Consider the following 24693-nt stretch of genomic DNA (forward strand, 5'->3'; position numbering starts at 1 on the left):
GCTGATTTCACTTTTAACAATATTTATAAATTTAAATTTACAAATAAAATGTAGTAAATATGTAAATGCTTTGGCCCCGATTCATTATTTGTGTTTTTTTTTTTAATTGGCTTTCCTCTTTTGTCTTGTATTAGTTCCTGTTTTGGGCGCCAAAATCAACAAAATGGTGCATGCGATTCATGAATTTGGTGAAAACTCAAACATGGGCCTTTTTCCTGTCCTCAAAGGTAGCGATTTGGTGCCAAAATATGCAAAAATTGCACCAAAGTGGTACTAAAAAATATACCAGAGGGTGCACCTAAGAGAAATAGTGTCAAATTTTGAGACTTTTTAAAAAGTAGCAATTATTGAATCAGTTGGAATCCCAGAATTCTGCCTACAAAGAAAAAAAAAAACAGGCCCAAAACACACAAAGCTAGACAAAAGAACAGGCGCAAAGTTGACGATGGATCGAGGCCTGGAGATTTTGCTTTTGTACCAAGTTTTAGATATTTTTTCACATTATGACAATGTTTTTTCCTTTTGCCATATAAAGCATATAGATAAGAGAAACGGTTCCCTTTGGATGGTAGTGAACTCTTTTTTTCCAGAGCGGAGAGTATCATGCGTGGCTGGTGGGTATATTACATTTTGTTTGCTCCGGCAGTGAATATTCAGAGCTTTTCCTATCAACAATATCTGATCAATTAAGATTTCTTTAACCAGGTCGGCTGTATAGGCTTACATTTAAAAATATAAGTGAGTCCAAGGAACAAAATTGCAGCATGTCCAAGTTTAATCCAATATTCGGATCACACTCGGCCATGCAAGTCAATGAGTGCGTGGAAAATATTGGACTGCGTCTAAGTGCAGTCTGATTTCCACGGACTGTCACAATGGGGAAGATGGGGAATGTTTTCCTCCCCATATTCTCCTCATTCGAGATAATCGGATCACACTATGCTTGATCCATAGTTTGGTTGCAGAATAAACTTGTGAGAGTAGATTATATGGGGTAATTCAACTTTGATCTTTACAGAACATGAGGTACATGCATCAGCTTCTTAATACAGCATAACAGGAAGTCTGAAGGACCTTTTACCAGAAATAAAGTGAAACCAAGTACAACAAGTATATGCATTACATTCAACTAAGCATATAACAGTAACAACATCGCCATCTACTGTCAGAAAAGTGTAAACTCCTGCTGCACACAAATAAGTCTGTATCTGTTGCATATCTGCCAACAAGGCCGAGTGTGAATAGCATAGTCGGCCTGATTCTCTCACCAGCACCTGCCCTTACTGTTATTTCAGGTGAAACTTGCAGCTAAAAGTTTCTGCCTTCAGCTCCTTCCCCCTCTCCATAGACTTTTACGAGCAGCATCTGTCATCGCCTATCTCAGCGAGCTGACAATCTCTATTCACTGAAGCCAAATTTTACCAGCAAATTGAGAGTCAACGGTGACACAGGAGGAAGAAAAAAAAAACATTATTGTATGATCACACCTATTACAAACTTTCTTATTGTCTATTGTACTACTAGTTCATGGGGGAAGAAATAAAAAATAAATGGATGGCTACTCTTTAAGTTCCCACAATACTTTGCTTTCTAGTAACAGTAAATTTCAGAACTGTGAATTCAGCCGTTGGCCAGGATAAAAAGCCTTAAAATCAGTAAAATATAAATAATGCACAATATTTACACATTTCCTCAATATCTATAATACAAATATTGAAAAAAATGAAAAATAAAACAAACTTCTGATGTGCTGATTTGTGGGTGTGCGTTAATGATGGAGGGGAATCACTTAGATGCCATACCAGTCATCTTTGAGACAATGGATGAACTTATTAGAGGGACTGATTGTGGTCTGAGGGTGAGATATGAGTAAATACATCGGATTTTGTGTTCATACTTTTCTATGTTGTCTGACGCTCCTGTTACCACAGAGAATAACATCACACAATGAGTCCCCTCCAGCTATGGAAATGACTAGAAGATGGTGAATCAGTTGTAGCACCCTCCCAACACTAACTGTAATCCCTGGGGGCATCCAGCTGTTTTAGAGAAAGCGGGAAAAAATATATAGATATAGATATATATCTCAAGGGATTGTGTATGCCCTGAAAATGGCAGTTTCGAAATGCAAAACTTTATATCGAGGGCTGGATTCAGTTCCTGGAATATGCTGCGATAGTATGGAGTCTGGAACTCAGACTGGAGCCAGGTCTGACACGAGTGCAGTTTCTAGTATGGACAGTACACCAATGGGTTCGGATACTGCCAGAGCAGTTTCAGGGTTCAGGTATCGCCGGAGCGGCTTCAGGTACCACCGCATGAGGTTTCAGGGTTTTGGCCCTGCCCACTCAAGGACCAGGGGTTCAGGTTCAGGGCCTGGCCGCACAAGGACCAGGTGCTCGGGCTAACTCTCAACTATACGGGAAGATGGATCTGGTAACATACAGTTGCATCCACACTACTAAACAGGAACTATAGCTGTTGCTCAGGCACCTCCCTAATGGGAAGGGTGCCTTTTATTCTTAGATGCCTCCCAGCTAGTTGCTGGGGGCATTTACAATGTGCGTGGGCTTCCGCTTTATGAACAGGTGCATGTCAAATGAAGTCAATGCGCATGAAACAGGGAGATGTACGGGGTGGTGAACGAGCAGCCGCTGCGGTATGTCGACATCCCTGCATGGAGGGGGAAGGGGAACCATACAGGGATGCCGGCATTAGCGTCACAATTTATAACCACAGCCCACATGAAATCGAAATGTGCAGGAAAACAAAGAGCCTGTAAAAACCAAATAGTGTACTTTTTATTCATGAAACTCAATTTCAAAAATACAATAAACATACTTTTAAGTAAATAAATGCTCCCAAAGAATGACAGCCTGTCACGGGGTTACCACAACAGAGAGGAGCCTGAAGACCACAGCATCTGATAGGTAATACTCCTGCACTGAAAAGAAGCACTTCACCTTTTTTTAATGGTGTTAATTTCTTTTGACAGAACAGGGGTTAATTGGCCATGTTGGGAGCTCTGGGAGTCTGAGCTCTCAGGTGAGCGCAGTTAGCCACTCCCATCCCCAGTATAATCTGGGTCCTGACTGAAACACATTGTCAGAGCTAGATTTTGCTGCATGGCTTGGAGGAGAGTTGTTTGGTGGTTATATGAGAAGGAGTGTTGGAGGACTAATATGTGACTGCTGTGTGGGTTTGTAAGTGTGATAATTCCTTTCCCTCCTCTTTCTTTGGTTTTTCCCCATCCTCCACTCCTGCAGTCCTCTGTTATATGTGAGTGAATATTTGTATGCCTGGTATTTTCAGTTACTCCCTTGTTTGTGTAGCCTTGTTTGTCTGGTTGTTGTACTGCGGTGCACTGTGGCGCCCCTCTTCCCTGGGTGGGGGAAGAGAACAGACGGAGGGCTAACTCAGGAGATAAGGCAAGGATGGCGACCCTGGCATCTTCACCTTCAGTAGTATCCCGGGGAATAGGGCTAGCTAGGGCTAACACTAAGGTTAGGGACAGGGACTAGTTTAGGGACAGGTAAGGAGCCCATTGCCCCGGGTCCCCTGACAGCTGAGTCACGACACAGCCCCTTTAAAGGGTTTGTCCAGTTTATAGTTTAAAGTGAAGTTTAAATTGAAGAACAGCTACAAAAACAGACAACAATTGATATGAAATGGGACTGTGAAATGTCTAATTATCCCTGTGGTGCCCCTGTAGTGAAACTAGTTTTCGTAAAGAGGCATCTAATAAACTAATGCAATATGAAACGACTCTTAACGTATATAAAAAAAAATGTGTTCAGCTCAACTCTCTAAAAAATGCCATAAGAAGCGTCTACACACACCGGTCCGAAATGCGTTGGTCAATGCTGTATCTTTTCAGGATGTCCTGTTTTTATTGATTGCTACTTTTTATATTTAGATGCTTCAATAAAAGTTATTGTTTTCGTCTAGTATCGGATACTAAGTGCTGGATTCCGTCACCATTTTTTACTCTTTGTCCCGTGCACCAGGCTATATGATGGGAGATCTGTCCTCTCGTAATACGGGGGGTTCCCTTTCAGCAGTCCCGTCCACGTGCTTGTAAGCTGTTTAGATAAGAGGGTAAGTGTTCCGTCTGCTGCTCAGGAAATGAATTTCTAAACTTGCAATTGGCGCAGAGAGGCTGCTATTACAGGCGATCGTGAGTCACTTCTGTCTGGTCTCAAACAGCAGCTTTACTATAGAAAGGGCTTTCATCAGCCCAGGAAAGGGCGGCTAAAAATACCAGGTACGCAAGTGAAAATTGCAATTTTTGGAAATAAGCATAACATTACATGGATGGAAGACACACGGCCATCACCAATCACCGCCTGGTGATTATATTGCACAGGAGCCCCTCAGTAAATATTCCCAGCCGGCCGCCGGCCCAACTCGCTGCTACACGGGTGGGACTGGTGGAAGGAGCTGAAGCCATGGCTCCAATACAGCATCTACAAGGTGCTGTGCCTGCAGCAGACAGTGAAAACAAGGCATGGCGAGGATAATCCCCCATCGCTTACTTACAGTCACGGAATTGTGTTAACTCTTACCTTGCCTGCAGCGTTTATTTGAATACATAAGGCTGTGTCGTCCATGCAACCGTCACTTCGGATGGCCCGTGACCCAATAAAGGGTGACCGCTCGTTCCCAATTGTTCACCCTTTTAAACAGGTCGGCAATCAACTGACGATTGAGCAAAATTCTTGTTCTTCATGTTATTCGATCGTTTTGTCCCCATCATTGTTTCGCCAGCTTGTGTAAACATGCCAGTAAAGGACCACCGATAAGTTGTTATATTAATAATAATAAAAATAAACATGCCATTAAAGAAGCAGCGATAAGCTCTTATAATAATAATAATTTTTATTTTTATAGCGACAACATATCCCGCAGCGCTCTACATTTCAGAGGTACTTGTACAGATAATACAGTTACATCCTGTATTATACCACAGAGCTGCACTCACTATTCTGCTGGTGCAGTCACAGTGTACATACATTACATTACTGATCCTGAGTTACATCCTGTATTATACTCAAGAGCTGCACTCACTATTCTGCTGGTGCAGTCACTGTGTACATATATTACATTACTGATCCTGAGTTACATCCTGTATTATACCCCAGAGCTGCACTCACTATTCTGCTGGTGCAGTCACTGTGTACATATATTACATTACTGATCCTGAGTTACATCCTGTATTATACTCCAGAGCTGCACTCACTATTCTGCTGGTGCAGTCACTGTGTACATACATTACATTACTGATCCTGTACTGATCCTGAGTTACATCCTGTATTATACTCAAGAGCTGCACTCACTATTCTGCTGGTGCAGTCACTGTGTACATGCATTACATTACTGATCCTGAGTTACATCCTGTATTATACTCCAGAGCTGCACTCACTATTCTGCTGGTGCAGTCACTGTGTACATATATTACATTACTGATCCTGTACTGATCCTGAGTTACATCCTGTATTACACTCCAGAGCTGCACTCACTATTCTGCTGGTGCAGTCACTGTGGACATAAATTACATTACAGATACCTGTACTGATCCTGAGTTACAGCCTGTATTATACCTAGAGCTGCACTCACTATTCTGCTGGTACAGTCACTGTGTACATACATTACATTACTGATCCTGAGTTACATCCTGTATTATACCCCAGAGCTGCACTCACTATTCTGCTGGTACAGTCACTGTGTACATACATTACATTACTGATCCTGAGTTACATCCTGTATTATACCTAGAGCTGCACTCACTATTCTGCTGGTACAGTCACTGTGTACATACATTACATTACTGATCCTGAGTTACATCCTGTATTATACCCCAGAGCTGCACTCACTATTCTGCTGGTACAGTCACTGTGTACATACATTACATTACTGATCCTGAGTTACATCCTGTATTATACCCAGAGCTGCACTCACTATTCTGCTGGTACAGTCACTGTGTACATACATTACATTACTGATCCTGAGTTACATCCTGTATTATACCCCAGAGCTGCACTCACTATTCTGCTGGTACAGTCACTGTGTACATACATTACATTACTGATCCTGAGTTACATCCTGTATTATATCCCAGAGCTGCAATCACTATTCTGCTGGTGCAGTCACTGTGTACATACATTACATTACTGATCCTGAGTTACATCCTGTATTATACTCCAGAGCTGCACTCACTATTCTGCTGGTGCAGTCACTGTGTACATACATTACATTACTGATCCTGAGTTACATCCTGTATTATATCCCAGAGCTGCACTCACTATTCTGCTGGTGCAGTCACTGTGTACATACATTACATTACTGATCCTGTACTGATCCTGAGTTACATCCTGTATTATACTCCAGAGCTGCACTCACTATTCTGCTGGTGCAGTCACTGTGTACATACATTACATTACTGATCCTGTACTGATCCTGAGTTACATCCTGTATTATACTCCAGAGCTGCACTCACTATTCTGCTGGTGCAGTCACTGTGTACATAAATTACATTACAGATACCTGTACTGATCCTGAGTTACAGCCTGTATTATACCTAGAGCTGCACTCACTATTCTGCTGGTACAGTCACTGTGTACATACATTACATTACTGATCCTGAGTTACATCCTGTATTATACCCCAGAGCTGCACTCACTATTCTGCTGGTACAGTCACTGTGTACATACATTACATTACTGATCCTAAGTTACATCCTGTATTATACTCCAGAGCTGCACTCACTATTCTGCTGGTGCAGTCACTGTGTACATACATTACATTACTGATCCTGTACTGATCCTGAGTTACATCCTGTATCTCTTTTTATTATAAAAGTACAAAACAAAACTTACAGGCAAAGCTTACAGACAAACTCAATAACAAAACAAATTATTTACAATCCCCAAAAAGTCCAATGTCCAGCAGATTTATACAAACAAAATGTTCCTCCATTTCATTAATACCCCCAGCAAGGGAAGAGACCTCAACCTATATCCTTTTTCCCCCTCATACACACATACCCACGCATTCATCCCTAGAAAAATAAACAAGTCGGCCAACTGCCCTAAGCAAAGTAAATAGGCCACCTGGCCGAAACTTAATCATATTTTTTTATATATTTTTTTGTTTTATATATTTTTTTTTATAATATATTTTTTTTTTCCTCCTAAACTATACCACCACCATTCCCCCAAAGGTCCCACGAAAGTTTGTGGCCTATCACACCAGGTCCCACGAGAGTTTGTGGCCTATCACACCAGGTCCCACCAAAGTTTGTGGCCTTTCCTATACAGCAAGGTCCATAAAAGTTTATGGCCTTTTTTTTCCTCTTCTTGGCATCCCGCCGGACGTCCATTCTCCAAAACGCATTCTCCCACCCCACCTAAACTAAATCCCCCTACACACATCATAGTACACATGATCCCCCTACACACATCATAGTACACATGGAACATATATATACAACCTTATAATAACATAATAATAATAACATAATAATAATAACCACTACACACCTTAACCATGACCAAAGAACAGGCCCAAGTTCAATGCTTGCAAGCCCTATACCCAGGTTACCAATTACAAAACAAAAATCTGTAAGTGAGGGTTACAGCCCACCACCAGGAACTGGAGACCAGAGGCTCTCACCCTAATCTACCGCACATCACCCTGACCCTCCCTAACAACACAAAAGAGAAAATCCTGTCCCTATAGCCCTACCAATCTCTCCCTACCTGCCCCTATCTGTCCCTCACTGACCCTCACTACCAACCTAATACTAACTACCTGTCCCTAAAGACTGTCGCTATCTGTCCCTCCCTGTCCCTACACATCTATCTGACCCTACAAAATAAAAAGATAAAAAAGACTAACTCAACGCTATCACAGGCACACAGAACCTAACTCTCCCTAGGGCACATTAAAGGAGAAACCCCTCCATAGAAGAGAGGCCCTCCCTGCACCCAGCCTCTCAAACTCCAGCACGCGCACTTTTGCCAGGTCACCCAGGATGTTCCTAATCACCTCTTCCCCGGGGAGGACTTTCCGCTGAGTAGACACTAGACACCGTGCATTCCACGTGTGGAACCTAGTTACTAAACTAACTAAGAAAACAGTGCCCCGATCTCGGCCACCAAGGGACCTGAATGCCCCATAGACCCACTCCGCATAGGAAAGGCCTGCCAGCCTGGGCCAGCCAATGGAAGCACCCACCCTGCTATAGACCTCTGTATTAAAGGGACACTGAAGCAGGAAATGCTCCATGCTTTCAAGCATGCCGCCACACTCCTCGCGGGGACAATCCCGGTCATCAGAGCGTCTGCACTTCAGGTTGTCCCTCACATACAGCTTCCCATGGAAGCAGCGCCAAGCCAAGTCCCAAAACTTCAAGGGGATCCGCTTAGAGTTCAATAACCCGAGCCCCACCTCCAGATCCCAGCTTGGGCAATCCCTGAGCGCCAGGGGCTTCTGAAAGTGGGTCAACAGGACCCTATTGTCAAGAAACCTTCTCAACATGGTCCTGATCTCCCACACTCCCAGACCCCACCGACGGATCACCTTCAGAACTGGGGTAGCATAAGCCGGAAGATGCCCATGAGGTGTACGAAGGTCCTTCACCTGCCCTCCTGTCTCCCATTCCTGGAAGAAAGGCCGAAACCACCCCCTACAGGAGAATACCCACAGAGGAGCCCTCTCTAACCAGAGGTTGGCGATGTTTGCCTTAAGAAAGGTGTTTACTAGAAACACCACTGGGTTGACCATACCCAACCCTCCTAGTCTCCTCGTGCGGTACGTGACCTCCCTCTTGATTAGGTTCAGCCTATTTCCCCATAATAATTGGAAAAACAGGCTGTAAACCCGTGTCCAAAGAGGCTCTGGCAAGATGCAGACACTGCCCAGATATATTAGCAAAGGAAGCAAATAGCCCTTGGCAAGACTAACCCTTTCCCTTAGGGTCAAAGACCAACCCTTCCACTGATTCACCTTCTGAGCGGCAATCTTAAGTCTGCCCTCCCAGTTTTGCTGGGGATAGTCCCCCGGGCCGAAACTGATGCCTAATATTTTTGCTGTGGCCTGAGGCCCTGGAAGGGTGTCCGGGAGATCAAAACTTGGATCTCCCCCTCCCAGCCAGAGACTCTCACACTTGTCCCGGTTGATCATGGATCCGGATGCCACCGAGTAGCGTTCAACCTCAGACATCGCCCAATCTGCCTCCTCTCTCGAGGATACAAAAAGGGAAACATCGTCAGCGTACGCCACTACCCTCAAGGCGGCCTCAGGATCCGCCTGGTCCATCCCGACTCCCACCAACGGTCCACGCTCCACCCTCCTTAAAAGGGGGTCGATCGCAAACACGTATAACAGTGGGCTCAGAGGACAGCCCTGGCGGACACCAGACCTCACCTCAAAAGGGTGTCCGACCCAACCGTTCACGAGCGGAAAAGTCTCTGCCCCATTGTATAAAACTCTCAACCAATCAACAAACCTCCCAGGCAGACCATATCTCAGAAGGACGGACCAGAGGTACTCATGGTTAACCCGGTCAAAGGCCTTCGCCTGATCTAAGGACAGCAAGTACCCCTTCCAGTGACCCGCCCTGCCCTGCTCCACTGCCTCCCGGACACCGAGCACAGCACTAAATGTACTGCGGCCTGGAACAGAGCAGTGCTGGGCCCCCGAAAGGAGCCGGGGCGCAAACTGCACCAACCGATTAAAAAGCACCTTTGCCAGAACCTTTCGGTCCGTATTGAGAAGCGCTATGGGACGCCAATTCTCAATACGGGACGAGTCTTTACCCTTTGACAGGATAATCAGGGCTGACTTCCTCATTGAACTGGGCAGAATGTCCGAGGAGAGACACTCATTAAACATCTCAGTCAAGAGGGGGACCAAAGAGTCCCTAAAAGTCTTGTAGAACTCGGATGTTAAGCCATCCGGACCGGGCGACTTTTTGGGCCGGAGCCCATCAATCGCCCGTCTCACTTCCTCTTCCCTGATTGCTTCTGTCAAAACATGAAGAGAGGGGTCATCCCCTGGCTCAGGGATGGTTTCAGTCAGGAAAGCCGACATCTCATCTCGATCAGGATCCCTCCTCCCCAAGAGGTGCAAGTAGAAGGATCTGACCACCTCCAGAATCCCCGATTTGGATCTGTTCAGGGACCCCGTACTGTCAATCAGTCCTCTCACCATCTTACAATTCACTGACAACCTGCAGTTTCTGTAAGGGTCGGGCGAGCGGTACCTCCCGAAATCCCTCTCAAAAACCAAGGATGTGTGCCTATCATACTGGCACCCCTTGAGCAAGGTCTTCACCCTGGAGAATTCCTCTCGGTCTCCTCCAGTCGAGACGAGCTGCTCGAGTTTCCTCCCCAGCTCCCGATACAGGCGGTACCTGTTCAGGCCCCTGAGGCTCGAGAGCTGACGGAAGAACCCCGCGACCCTTCTTTTGAAGATCTCCCACCACTCAGACTTACTGCTACAAAGACCCAAGAGAGGTACCTGGCTCTGAAGAAATTCCTCAAAGGACTGTCTTACTTCCGCCTCTTCCAGAAGGGACGAATTCAGCTTCCATAGGCCTCTCCCCATGCGGGGGGTCTCTGTAACATTCAAAGTAAAGAAAATGAAACAGTGATCGGAGAACTCCACCTCAACAGCGGACACTGCAGAAGAGACGGCTTCCTCCTTTAAAAAAAACCTATCTATCCTAGACCTACTGCTTCCCCTAAAGAAGGTGAAACCCCCGTGACCTGGGGTGTGCCGGATGTGGACATCCACCAGGCGAGCTTCGCTTACTATGCTATTCAAGGCTACGCTATCATAAGCCAGCCGGTCTCCGGGGCCTCCCCTATCACGGAGTCTGGTTACAGTATTAAAATCCCCACCGAAGACTACCTGCTGGCTTGTAAAAAGATAGGGCTTGATCCTCAGGAAGAGACATTTACGGTCCCACTTAGATTGCGGGCCATAGATATTGATGAGCCGAAGCTCGTGTCCCCTCATGAAGACGTCAAGGACCAAACATCTCCCCATTTCTACCTCAATCACCCGTCTGCATTCCACCTCCGCGGTCTTAAAAAGGACCGCTACCCCGCTATACGGCTCGGCCGCAAGAGACCAGTATGAGGGCCCACTCCTCCATTCCCTCTTTGCTTTGTAGATGGACCCCAGGTCCGTTAGTCTGGTCTCCTGCAAAAATAAAATATCAGCCTCAACCCGGGTGAAAAAATCAAAGGCCATAAATCTAGCCGTATCTGACTTTATGCTGGCGACATTAATTGACGCCAGAGTCAACGGGGTAGGTTCCGCCATCATGGGTGATTGAGTTAGATGGCCTGTTTTTTAACCGTACCCCCTGATTTCCTCTTCCCCTCTGAGGAGGAGCCCGACTCACCCCTCCTCTTTAAAGACACCGAGGTGTCCATATCCTCCTTTACAGTACTGGACTTCCCAGAAATAGATTCCTCGCCCCTGGACCCTGAGGTAGTCCCCCCCCCAGAGGAGTGTGAATCCCCCGGAGGACAGACCTCACCATTCCCCGAAGGCACCCCAGATGTTGCGTCCGGCCCCTCACCCCCGACCTCCGACACAGCAGAGTCATCGAGGGCTTGGAACCGATTGGAGAGGGGGATCAGAGGGGAGTCGGTGAGCCCTTCCGTAGGCACCCCAGTGGCCAGGGGGGGGCTTAGATTTTTTAGCCTTGTTCTTCTTCTTCTTCCGACTCTTACCGGTACGATTGTCACCCGTTTTTTTAGGCTGCTCCACCACCTCTTCATCCAGACTTTCATACTGGGAAGAGTTATCAGAAGCAGCCAACTCCTCCCTCTCCATCCTCCGGATCTCCTCACTCACCTCCTTCTCCCCCAGGGCCTCAGAGGCTTCGGCTGCCGCGTCCAGGCTGGGGGCAGTCATCACGCCAGTTGCCTGAGGCTTATCCTGCCCCCTGCCCTAACGGCGCCTCACCTGTTGCCACTGGTGGGCAGATGTACCAGCCTCGCCTTTCCTCACTGACCCCTCAGCTCCCCTCAAGCCTCCACCCTCAGCCCCAGCAGAAGCTGCACCACCAGGGACCCCCCCGGGGCTCCCCCCTGCCGGGCCAGAGATGGTGCTGGAAAAGGAACGGGGGCAGCGGCTATACGGGTGACCTAGGTAACCACACAGGTGACACCTAATGTCACCACAGGCTGCGGCAAGATGGCCTACCCCGCCACACAAGGCACATTTCTGCACCTTGCAGCCTGCGCTGAAGTGGTGGGGATCACCGCACCTGTGGCAGAGCTTCGGTTGCCCCTGGTAGAAGATCTGGATTCTGTCCCTCCCCAGAAATGCTGAGGAGGGGATGTGGGTGACCGTACCTCCTGAAACCTTCAACTTTACCATGAAGATCCAGCCCCCTGACCAAATGCCAAACTCGTCCCTATTTTTCTTAGGGACCTCGGTGACTTCCCCATAACGGGAAAGCCACGTCATTATGTCGACCCCAGAGAGTGACTCGTTACTTGTCAGAACGGTCACCCTCTTTACACTATTTTGACGAGACACCGCCTGCACGGCAAAGTCTCGCCAGCCGGGCTCCCCCTTTGCCAGTTCAAAATTCTACCAGAAAAGCTCCAAGCCCTCCGGCCGAACAAAACTGACATCGAAGAAGGAGGTGCCAAATGGATGAATCAGGGCAAAGATGTCCGTTGCCCTGAAGTCCATCTTCAGAAGGAGCTCCACAACCCTCGCCCTTGGCGGGCACGCTTCACTGCCCCTCCACCGAAGACGGACCACATTCCGCCTGGCCACCCCCTGCCCGGCTGTCGGGAGGGACCAAACCGTTTCCCCTTCCCTTTTATCTTGGAAGGCAGCCAGGCCGTGTCTATCCAGCCAAAAGGCCAAGTCCACCACTCTTCCCTCTACTTCGATCGTCCGTTCTCCCTTTTTGAGGGCCTCCAGGAAACGGCGCCGCAAGACGCTATCCCTGAGGTCCAGAGGCGAGGAAACCCCTTGATTAGGCCCCGAGGCTCCAGCCACCACCCCCGAATAACTCAGAGGACCTGTGGCCGGGGGGGCAGATGGACCGGCCCCCTCCCCCCTTCTCCCACTACCATCAGACACCGTACTCACACTTGCCACCTCAGACGCACTGCCACTCGCATCCTCAACCACAGACACTTCCATACCCGCACCCTCCTCATCCACTCCATCAGTCACCGCACTCTCACTCACATGCACACTGGGGTCAATATTATTTTGCCTCACCTTTTGGGTATTTCCAGGTTTTGTTTTCCCACTGCTACCGCCACCTACTGGTGGCATCTTCCCTGCTGGGGGGTTTGGCACACACAGCGCTTGTGTCCCTTTAAGAGTCCTGCTGCCATTGGTTTTAAGCAGCACTGTCTGACTTTCCACCACAGCAGGCACAGAGCTTCCTCCTTCACTGGCAGGTAGGAAGTCAGGAGCAGACCCGCCTCCAGCTCCATCCTGCCTCGTGGCCGGAGCCCCCACCGCAGGTAAGCCCCCCGACACAGGGGACCCCGCCAGGCAGGCGCCCTTGCTGCTATCTGCTGCAGCTGCAGTTCCTGCACCATTGCTGACCGCAGCTAAGACCATTTTTTTTTCTTTTGCTTTGGAAGCCACGCCCCCAGCCTTCAGCTGCACAGCACAGCTATCCTAAGCTGCTCCTACATGGGCAGCGGGTGCCGAGGAGGCCACGCCCCCTGAGACCGGCCGCAGCGGGACCCCCAGAGCCGACCCAGAGCTGGATCCACCCCCAGGAATCCCCCCAGCGGTACCAGTCCCCCGAGGCACAGCACCCCCCACCACCACACCCTGGGCCACAAACAGCCTGGCCACAGCAACTCCAGCGGATGGCCCCAGGCTAGGCCACTCCCCCTCAGCATCCACCAGCGGCGGTGCCCCCAATGCAGGAGACCCCGACTTCACCGCAGACCCCACCATGGGAGCCTCCACCATTTTCTTTTTATGAGCCTGTTCAGCCGGAGCCGCAGGCCCCTCACCCTTTACTTTACTAGGTGCCTGGGTCCCCAGAAGCGATCCAGCTTTAACGGATCCGTAAGTGGGGGAACCAGACACCCCAGCGCTCACCGCCGGAGATGCGGTCCCGGCTGTCACTCCTGCCCACCACTGGGCCACCCTCCACATCATGCTCCATATCAGACACATCACTACCCCCTCCGTTACCACAAACAGAGGCAGCGCCCTGCGTGTCATGGCCTGTAATCTCCCCGCTCCCTCGCTGCGGACCCACAACAGAGGCCGAGCCGGGGTGGGTAGCGGGTGCCGCACAGCGGGACCGGGGGGCCCCAGAGAGGGGGACATACACGAATTTCTGCACAGTTGATGTTTTCTGCTTATTCCTTTTCTTGGCCTTTCTCTTCATCCCCCTCCTGGTTGCCTCGTCCTCGCAGATCTCATCCCCGAACCTCAGCTGGTTAAAACGGATCGGGGACTCGATCTGCCGGATCTGCTGCATGACGAGGCAGCCCCCCTCACTGCTACTACTCCCACCATCCTCATCCTCCCCCTCGCTCCCGCTGTCCCCTGAAGGGCCAGAATCTGACGGGAGAGCCACCTGCTCGGGGGCTATCCCGCTATGCGACGCCTGGAGATCTCTTACCAGGCCACCAGGCGGTGGGTAGGGCACGACCTCCTCCTCACATTCCTCTTCCTCATCATCCTCCTCCACCACCTGGCCGGAGCTCCGTGACCCCTCCAGAGCCCCACCGGCCATGGCTCTGAACCGGTCATCGTTCTCTAGCTTTTCACGGAAGGGCCCGCTGCCATCCAGGATCTCACATCTCCGGCTTTCCAGGTCTTGTATGGATTTTTTGATCTTCTTGACCGCGGTGGATAGCTCGGCCTTCTTATTGCCGGAGGCCCTGTCAGACCTCTCCTTAGCTACCCTCAACTCCCCCCAGAGGGATTTTAGCTTCCTTGAGGCGTCCTTATACTCGCAGAGGTGCGCATGGACGCGGGAACCATAGACCAGGGCGGATTCTCTAGCCGCCTTGGTGCCCCAACCAAGAGGCACCGCTGCAGCACCCCTGCTCGTACTCGGCCTACCTCCGGGGGAAGGAGCCGCCACGGCCTCAGGGGTCCTACGGGTCTTCATGTTGGATCCTTGGCCAGATCTTGTGGCCCTAGCCGGAGTTGGAGTCCTCCCACCCCCCGCCGACTTGGACCGGGAGGTGGGAGCCGGGGGCCCAGCCCCGGAGGCCAGTCCCAAAATGAGCCTTCTTTCCTGGGAAGGGGGCAGACAAAAAGTCCTGGATGGAAAACTTTACCTCCCTTCCCAGGAGCTCTCTCTAGGCAGCACACAGAGCACACGGCAAACAGGCTCCGCCTCTTCCTGTATGACACTCCAGAGCTGCACTCACTATTCTGCTGGTGCAATCACTGTGTACATACATTACATTACTGTTCCCGAGTTACATCCTGTATTATACTCCAGAGCTGCACTCACTATTCTGCTGGTGCAGTCACTGTGTACATACATTACATTACTGATCCTGAGTTACATCCTGTATTTTACCCCAGAGCTGCACTCACTATTCTGCTGGTGCAGTCACTGTGTACATACATTACATTACTGATCCTGTACTGATCCTGAGTTACATCCTGTATTATACTCCAGAGCTGCACTCACTATTCTGCTCGAGCTGTCAGTATATTCATACATTACATATGATTACAAATCAACAAAACAAATACTTAAACTGGGAGATAATACATTTTATTTATGAACTGAACTTTTTATGTAGATAAATTATATATATACTTTGTAAATATTTAGTGATAACGGCACAGACTCATAGCAGCATCTTCTGCCGAAATGTGCAATCTGTGACGGGAGATGCAGCATCAGACTGGGTGGCCCCGATAGGAACCATACAGGGAGCTCATTGTGCAGTACTGAGCCGCCATTCATACGCTGGGGCTACATTGTAGGTGGGTGATCCTGTAGAGTTTATTGTTCTGATAGGAAGTTGCAACATTTAATAAACACCACTAAATATAAGGAGCATAAAAATGAAAATGAATGCAATCTAACAATGTAACCCCAGGTCATAATAGTTGTCTTCTCCCTCTGAGTTGGAGTCTTGATATTTTGGCACTTAAGGACCAGACTCACTACCCAGTAAAAGATGAGATCAGCCCTTTCGGAGCGGTTGGCACCGGTATAATAAATAATTGAATGACCTAACAGCGGTGCAGCAGCGGGAACGCTCTATTTATACCATCGTTTGCCACCAGTTTGATTCACTGGAGTAAATTTAGTCATTATGCCATAAATAGCAATTTTCCAGCGTTAAACACTGTGCTATCCCCAAACCTCCACGTAAGTAATTCACCAGGAATTCTTCAAAATCAGTGACTAAAGCCGCACTGATCCATATAAAGGTTTCACCCATACTACTTGGAACATTCATGATTGTGATTTCTAATGTTGCTAAAAGCGTCATTTCAGGTAACCTATACGCTGTCATGTGGGTATATATGAGGAATAAGTCAGTTTGTGGCTGTATATGACTTGAGTCTGGCATTTTTCACCTCTGAAGGCTGTCTGTCATTTTCAGTTGTCTCTGAGCTAGTGGAGATGAGCTTCAACGATGACTCCCATACACAGCACAGCACACAGGGAGAGGTTCCTGTTCTCCTTTATTGGTGTGGCACATCTTAAGAAGCTGCAGCATCACGGACGCCTTTGTACAACAGTACTGATCTGTGTGGCTGTGCATCCAGCTTAGGAGTGAGGTAAAAGAGTTGCCTGAAGTTGTAGCAGCATTTGCCTGTGTTTCGCTATGCTGAGCACTCCTCACTCCTCCACTCTCCAGAGACTTCGAAATGCTGAGTAATCTGACTCCTCACTGTGCTGGCAGTCCATCTTGATATATTCGCCTGCTTTACTATTTTATGCATAGTAACCATTTAATATATTTTCAGCTGAATATTTCTTTGATTCCTCCCCCCACGTCCTGGGAAAGAGGTGTTTTGCAACCTATCCCACCGGATCTTGATCTGGCCATGTTAATAGCTATTGCCATATGTGGAATGAGGAAAAAAAAAAGGTTGCCATAGCAACCCCCAGATGTTTGCTTCTAAACCGGAGCATAACTGACTCGGTCTCATTGGCCGCTTCACCACCTCCTCCATCACTACCTCCTCATATGCACCCGTGCTAATATATGGCTGGAAAACACACGTGCGTGCTTGGGGGTCATTTTGTTTTGCGGTTTAGGGTGCAGATTTTGAGCCAAAGACAAAAAGTGCACCATGGATCAAAATGTATGGTTTACCAGGCCTTGGTCGGATTCTTTTCCACTCCGCTATGTCCACCCGGGGCCTCCTCTACAGGACACATAGTTCAGGCCTCTGAGGTAACGTTCTGGTCCAGCATCTCTGCCCAATGACCCCAAACCTCACCAATTTATGGGACGCTCACAGGGTACTGCATACTACCATTCTACATGCCATTGCTAGGGCCACGTACCTCCTCTGTGACTGTGCCCTTTCCTTTATCCAGTCGTAGTAACGACGTCGGTACCACACGACACCGAGGTCCTTGCTCCTAAATAAGAACATATGTGTACAGTGCCCAAGCGAGGTAGTTGTGGGCGAGTTGTTGATCCCACTCGCTCTGGCACGCTACAGATGCCACGTGTCCCCGTCCCCCTGCGCTGCTGTGTGTGGGGGGCTTCACACTTACGTCTGGCCTGCAGGCCACCATTGGCTCCAGGTTTTACACTTCTGGACATTGGTAGCAATGAATCCAGGGGACACAGGTTTTGTAAAAACAATCAAACTTGTACTGGACAGTGACGGAGGCTTCAGATCTACCATAGTCCTTCAGCCGCATTTGCATATAAATTGAAACGCTGATTTCTCAGTAACGAAGGAACAGACCGGACATCTAAAGGTATTGCTGGACTTGTCTTTGAAAGGGTTACATGAACATATGAATAGTTTGGGGGATGAAATTCTGCTGACAGATTCTTTTTCAAAATTAGACATGCAATCAAAAGCCCCTAACCTGCAACGGATGGGTTTCAATTTTTCATCCTTCTTACAGAAGTGAAAGCAACAAGGAGAAGTTTAAAGTCCTTCCTTTACATTCTCCATGCCTAGGCATCTCTCCCCCCCCCCCAAAAAAAAAAAAAAACAGCATCAGATACTGCATGAGATCCTCAGTGTCACTGACACAAGTCTATCATCACTGCCGTCAGAGCAGGAACTCCACAACTGTGCAACCTTCCTTCCTTCCTGGCTGGTAATGGTCATTGTATTCCTGGGAAGTCAAAGTCTATTTATCGCTTATATATCTATTGCATACCTATTTATCTCATCAATCAATTTATCTCGTATCTATGCATCTATCTACCTGCCTGCCTGGGGAGCAATTGTTATTGATTTCTTTGGAAATCCATCTTTATAGAGATGGACAGCACCCAAAAATTACGCTTTCGGGCGCAAGGTCTCCCAAACAAAGACCCTATTGTTATAGCAATATGAAAAGTAAAAAAGAGGCGGCACTCGTGTAATGGACTGTGCAAGGAAAAAGTGGACGTTATTTAGGCCATGTGCCGATGTTTCCGTTCACAGGACTTTTCTCAAGCAATTCATTAGTGTGTAAGGAAGGTCTGAATATCAGTGTCATTAGTATTATTACCGCACATAGATCACAGACATCCTTAATAAGGTGCAATCATGTGATACATATATAAATACATTATTCTGTGCCACATTGCAAAGTCCATTTATTCATTTCCACAGTCAATTGTAGGGGTCTCTCTTTATAACTGTATCTATCTATGCATCTATCTATTCTAGTGCAACCAACCAGGTGAGCCATCAAGGTTTCTTATCATATAATCATATAACACCTCTATAAATGATTGCACATTAATGCATATCAGCACTTTCTTAGATGTAAAGAGATTTATAAATGATTGTACACATTTCACATTCTATACTTTTGTATTGCTATAAATTGAATATATGCACTTGTCATATTTACATAAACATAATTGGATATATGATATATTAATTGCTTTGTTTATATTGATTGTCACTGCTACAATATGCTGGTTATGGCATTTACTTTGGGAATTAAATAAATCATCTAATTTTTGCTTATATGACCACCAGGTAGTGCTGGCATTTTTAATCTATTATCTATCTATCCATCTATCTATCCATCTATCTATCCATCTATCATCTATCTATATCTATTATCTATCTATTATCTATCTATTATCTATCTATTATCTATCTATATCTATTATCTATCTATTATCTATCTATTGTCTGTTTATTTATTATCCATTTGTTATCTATCTATCTATCTATCTATCATCTATCTATCTATCTATCTATCTATCTATCTATCATCTATTATCCATCTATCTATCTATCATCTATCTATCTATCTATCTATCATCTATCTATCATCTATTATCTATCATCTATTATCCATCTATCTATCTATCTATCTATCTATCTATCTATCTATCTATCTATCTATCTATCTATCATCTATCTATCTATCATCTATCTATCTATCTATCTATCTATCTATCATCTATCTATCATCTATTATCTATCATCTATTATCCATCTATCTATCTATCTATCTATCTATCTATTATCTATCTATCTATCTATCATCTATTATCCATCTATCTATCTATCATCTATCTATCTATCTATCTATCTATCATCTATTATCTATCATCTATTATCTATCTATCTATTATCTATCTATCTATTATCTATCTATCTATTATCTATCTATCTATCTATCATCTATCTATCTATCTATCTATCTATTATCTATCTATTATCTATCTATCTATTATCTATCTATCTATCTGTCTATCTATCATCTATCTATCTATCTATCTATCTATATTATCTATCTATTATCTATCTATCTATTATCTATCTATCTATTATCTATCTATCTATTATCTATCTATCTATCTATCATCTATCTATCTATCTATCTATCTATTATCTATCTATTATCTATCTATCTATTATCTATCTATCTATCTATCTATCATCTATTATCCATCTATCTATCTATCATCTATCTATCTATCATCTATTATCTATCATCTATTATCCATCTATCTATCTATCTATCTATCTATCTATCTATCTATCATCTATCTATCTATCTATCTATCTATCTATCTATCTATCTATCTATCTATCTATCTATCTATCTATCATCTACCTATCTGTGCCAAAACAGTACATGGGCCCTTTGCAGCCCATAATTATGCACAATTCCACCAGCTTTGGAGCTTTTAGATGCCCCCTTACCTCCGGGCCCTTATGCAGTAGCACAAGTTGCGCCAATCATACGTCAGCTCCTGTATCTATCCATCTACATTGGGGAAAATAAGTATTTGATACATTGCTGATTTTGCAAGTTTTCCCACCTACGTAGAATGGAGAGCTCTGTAATTTTTATCATAGGTACACTTCACCTGTGAGAGACAGAATCTAAAAAAAAAACAAAAAACAGAAAATCACAATGTATCATTTTTACATAATTTGCTTTTTATTGCAAGGAATAAGTATTTGATACAATTGAAAAACAGAACTTAATGTTTGGTACATAAATATATATGTATTATCTATCTAAACATTAAATTACTGTCATTCATACATTTATCTATGCTTCTACATATTAATACTCGGTGTAGTTTGGTAAATAATGAGCTGCTTTCCTTGTCTGTAACTAGAGAATGAAGTGCATTGTGCCAGCTACTGTTCATATGGTTGGGTGACACGGGGGCCCACCGGAGAATTCACCGTTTGACCTGTCGGCCAGTCTGAGCCTGAGTATAGCTTTTATTACGGCTGGCACCCAGCTTTCCCATCTCCTACACGGCACATCTGCTCATTCATACATAGATACCCCCTGACCCCCATACGGCTGTACATCAGGCATCTGGGTGACACCATATAACGCACACAGTATACCCCCAGACTTCTCTCCTGGTTCAGTCTTGTCATGTTCTTGGCTGGTCACAGCTTTTCTATAATGTATAACAGCCCAGCTGACTATAGGGAAGAAGCCCTGCCTTGTCTGAGTGATTCCTCCCTTCTTCCAGTCTCCATGTACAGCCTCAGAAACCTGATGCTCAGACAGGTGTTTACTGATCCCTTGTTCACCTGGGAAAAGATGTGTCTTGTAAGAGCCCTGGAGGCTTAAGTTCCAGCAGTGTGCTGCTCATTGTGCAAGGGGAGGGCAGTGTATGGGAGGAATAGACATGAGCTCAGCAGAGGAGAGCTGGAGTCACACACAGAACAAAAGTAGCCAGGGGTCCTGCTGCATTGTGGATTCCAGTCCCTGCTAGTCCAGCCTGTAGGATCTGCCACACCTTCAGGAGAGGACTGCTGTCACACTGTGAAAGCTTCCAGCCATCCCCATGGATAATAAGTGACTCACAACAAGCAGCATCCTCCTCTCTGGAAACTGCAACACTGTGTCTGGGATTTCCAAGGTGAAACACAGTCTCTACCTTGAGCAAGAACTGTTCATCCTCCTCCCCTTGGGCATATGGATGTTTGTTTCTCCTCCAGCAAATGTTCTTCTCCAGAACTGATGCCTGTGTAGACTTCTTCAGCCATGCAGTGAGTGTGAAAGGTGAGTCTAGAGATTGCCTGTCCCTCGGTATACAGCCATGGTGAACGTCTGCCATCTATGAATTCAGCAGGATGAGCCTAGCTGTTGTGGAGATCAACATTCAGGACTTGTAGACTTCACCTTGTATCCCAAGCCAGAAGGGGGAGTCTGAAGATCACATTGATCTTAATATTTTATACCTATAGACCTCGCCTTGCACCTTAGAAGTGAGCTCAAAGGGTTACTCTAGACCTCAATATGTCAGCCATGTAGACCTTTTACCTGTTCTTATGCCTTGTATTGAGCTAATGTTTGTGTAGATCCAAGTATTCCAGCCATGTAGACTTCAAATGCATCTTAGCCCTTGCATCTCCATGCTTTGCAAAAACCCTGGTGACCACATAGACCTCAATATTTTAGCCATGTAGACATCATCTGCCTCTTAGCCCTTGCATCTCAATACTTTGCAATAATTCTGGAGACCACATCCACATACACCTCAATATTTCAGCCATGTAGACCGTTTACCTGTTCTTATGCCTTGTATTGAGCTAATGTTTGTGTAGATCCAAGTAGTTCAGCCATGAAGACTTTATCTGCATCTTAAGCCCTTGCATCTCAATACTAATAATTCTGGAGACCACGTAGACTTCAATATTTCAGCCATGGAGACTTCCCCTTGCTTCACTAACCTAAGGAATGAAAGGTGAGCCTAGTTAGTAGACCTCAGTAGGATCTAATAGTTATTCAGAGCTGATTAGTTCAGCCATGCAGACTCCTTCAGACTTGGAAAAGATCTAGGAGATGCTGAAGGCCACATAGACCTCAGGATTTATAGGACTCTTGTAAAGTGACCCTTGCCTTGTGTGTCCTATAATTCTGCAGATCTCAGTAATTCTGCCATGTAGACTGGCACCCTCAGTAGTCTTGAAGGTGATGCTGAAGATCATATACACCTGTGTTTATATGTGTTTGTGGCTTGAGCCTGGGTTATGCCAGCCAATAACTTTCACAAAGAGAAGAATGACATTAAAAATTCAGCAATGTCCCTTTGACAAATGCCCCTAATGTAGATAAGGTGAAGATCAGAGCAGGTTGTTATGACCCCCGGCCAGAATACATGTGATGGGTAACAGTAACACATATGTAGATTCAGATATCTGGAGACACAAACTTTGGTGTGAAAATGCTGCATTGTTTTGTGTTTTGCACAATCTTTTGTCTTAGGCATAAAGACTAAAGTGTCAGTATTGTGTTACAAGCAGAGCTCTGCTGCTGCCATGATGAGAAGTTTCACATCAAGATGAAGTTTTTTGTATATTGCTGTTTGCGGTATTAGATGATCTGTCTATCAATCTATCTATCGATCTATCTATCTATCTATCTATCTATCTATCTATCTATCTATCTATCTATCTAATATCTATCTATCTATCTAATACAAAAAAAGAGTTAAGAACAGCACGAAAAACATATAGTTAGGGTGCAGAGCCCCCCAGGCATATACCAAACCTTGTCATAGGAGTCCAAAAAATAGAGGCAGCACACCATTGATAGTTGAAAGGTGCTAAATTTTAATGGCCCAACTATCTATCTATCTATCTATCTATCTATCTATCTATCTATCTATCTATCTATCTATCTATCTATCTATCATCTATCTATCTATTAATCTAATATATATGTATCTATTATCTATCTATCTATTATCTATCTATCATCTATCTAACTATTATCTATCTATCTATCATCTATTATCTATCTATCTATCTATTTATCATCTATCTATTATCGATCTATCTATTCATCTAATATCTATGTTATTATCTATCTATCTATCTATCTATCTATTATCTATCTATTATCTATCTATCTATCTATCTATCTATCTATTATCTATCTATCTATCTATCATCTATCTATTAATCTAATATCTATGTATCTATTATCTATCTATCATCTATTATCTATCTATCTATTTATCTATCTATCTTCTATCTATCTATCTATCTATTTATCTATCTATCTATCATCTATCTATCTATCTATCTATCTATTATCTATGTATCTATTATCTATCTATCTATCTATTAATCTATCTATCTATCTATCTATTTATCTGTTATCTATCTATCTATCTATCTATATATTATCTATCTATCTATCTATCTATCTATCTATCTATCTATCTATCTATCTATCTCCCTCCAGTATGTGATCACTCTCATATATTTGCCATATTAGCTTTGAACCTGTCCGGATGCTGTCCTGTGATCCCCTCAATAACTATTACGACTATTAGGTTGATTCGCCTCTCCCACCATAAATCTGCAGCTTATTTTGTGCTTCATCCATTTGATGGTTTATTTGTGGCGCCTTTTGTAGTTGTTGGTCGCAGTGTTAATAGGATTCATGTCGTCTTTGATCTTCAGTTGACGTTATTAAGAGTCTTTAATGTTTCTAGAATGGAGCTTGTCATCCTGGTTACCGGCATTGATGACAAATATGTACTTTCCTTTGGCTTTATGTCTTATTTAGTTTTTCAGGTTTGGTTTCGTTGTTGTGGGGACGGTGATTTGTACATATATCTTTTTCTTGTAGCTTGATCCTACAACAGAGAATGATAACCTTAATTATGACCAAAATTCTATTAAAACATTTAGGAATTCCCTTAGAGAGATTAAAGGGATATTTTCGTCTCATAGGGCATTTCGCCATTCAATTTATGAACATTGGCAATTCAAACCTCTGGGATCTCGGGTGCTCCTAAAAATGTGAAGATATTGCCTCCTAAATTGCTGCATCACTCTTTTGAATGGAGTCACTCTGCAGTACAGAAGGATGCAGGGGTACACCAGAATGGCATCTTCTTCATTCTCAGTATGCCCCAGACATTAAGCCAAAACAAATTTGATCATCCGAACTAAGAGCATCATATGGGCCAATGATGCAGGTTGGCCAGTTATTCAGATCCATGGCCGGGCTTGGATACACAGAGATGGACCCATTTAATGTAGTTGTGAAATTGG

At 45.2% G+C, this 24693-nt stretch overlaps 1 protein-coding gene across 4 annotated transcripts in view; it reads left to right on the forward strand.

Annotated features, from left to right (window-relative positions):
- PLEKHG5 (pleckstrin homology and RhoGEF domain containing G5) overlaps positions 1–24693 on the forward strand; it is a 321116-nt gene that overhangs the window by 103475 nt on the left and 192948 nt on the right. The window contains exon 1 of one of the 4 annotated variants that reach the window (XM_069741636.1): positions 21337–21685. The exons of 2 other annotated variants lie outside the window; for them this stretch is intronic. The gene's annotated coding sequence lies outside the window, so the exon portion shown is untranslated. Of the gene's footprint in view, positions 1–21336; positions 21686–24693 lie in introns of those variants that run through there. One more of the 4 variants, XR_011315487.1, reaches the window with a different exon arrangement.

This window comes from Ranitomeya imitator, chromosome 10, assembly GCF_032444005.1.
Source record: "Ranitomeya imitator isolate aRanImi1 chromosome 10, aRanImi1.pri, whole genome shotgun sequence".
NCBI lineage: Eukaryota > Metazoa > Chordata > Amphibia > Anura > Dendrobatidae > Ranitomeya > Ranitomeya imitator.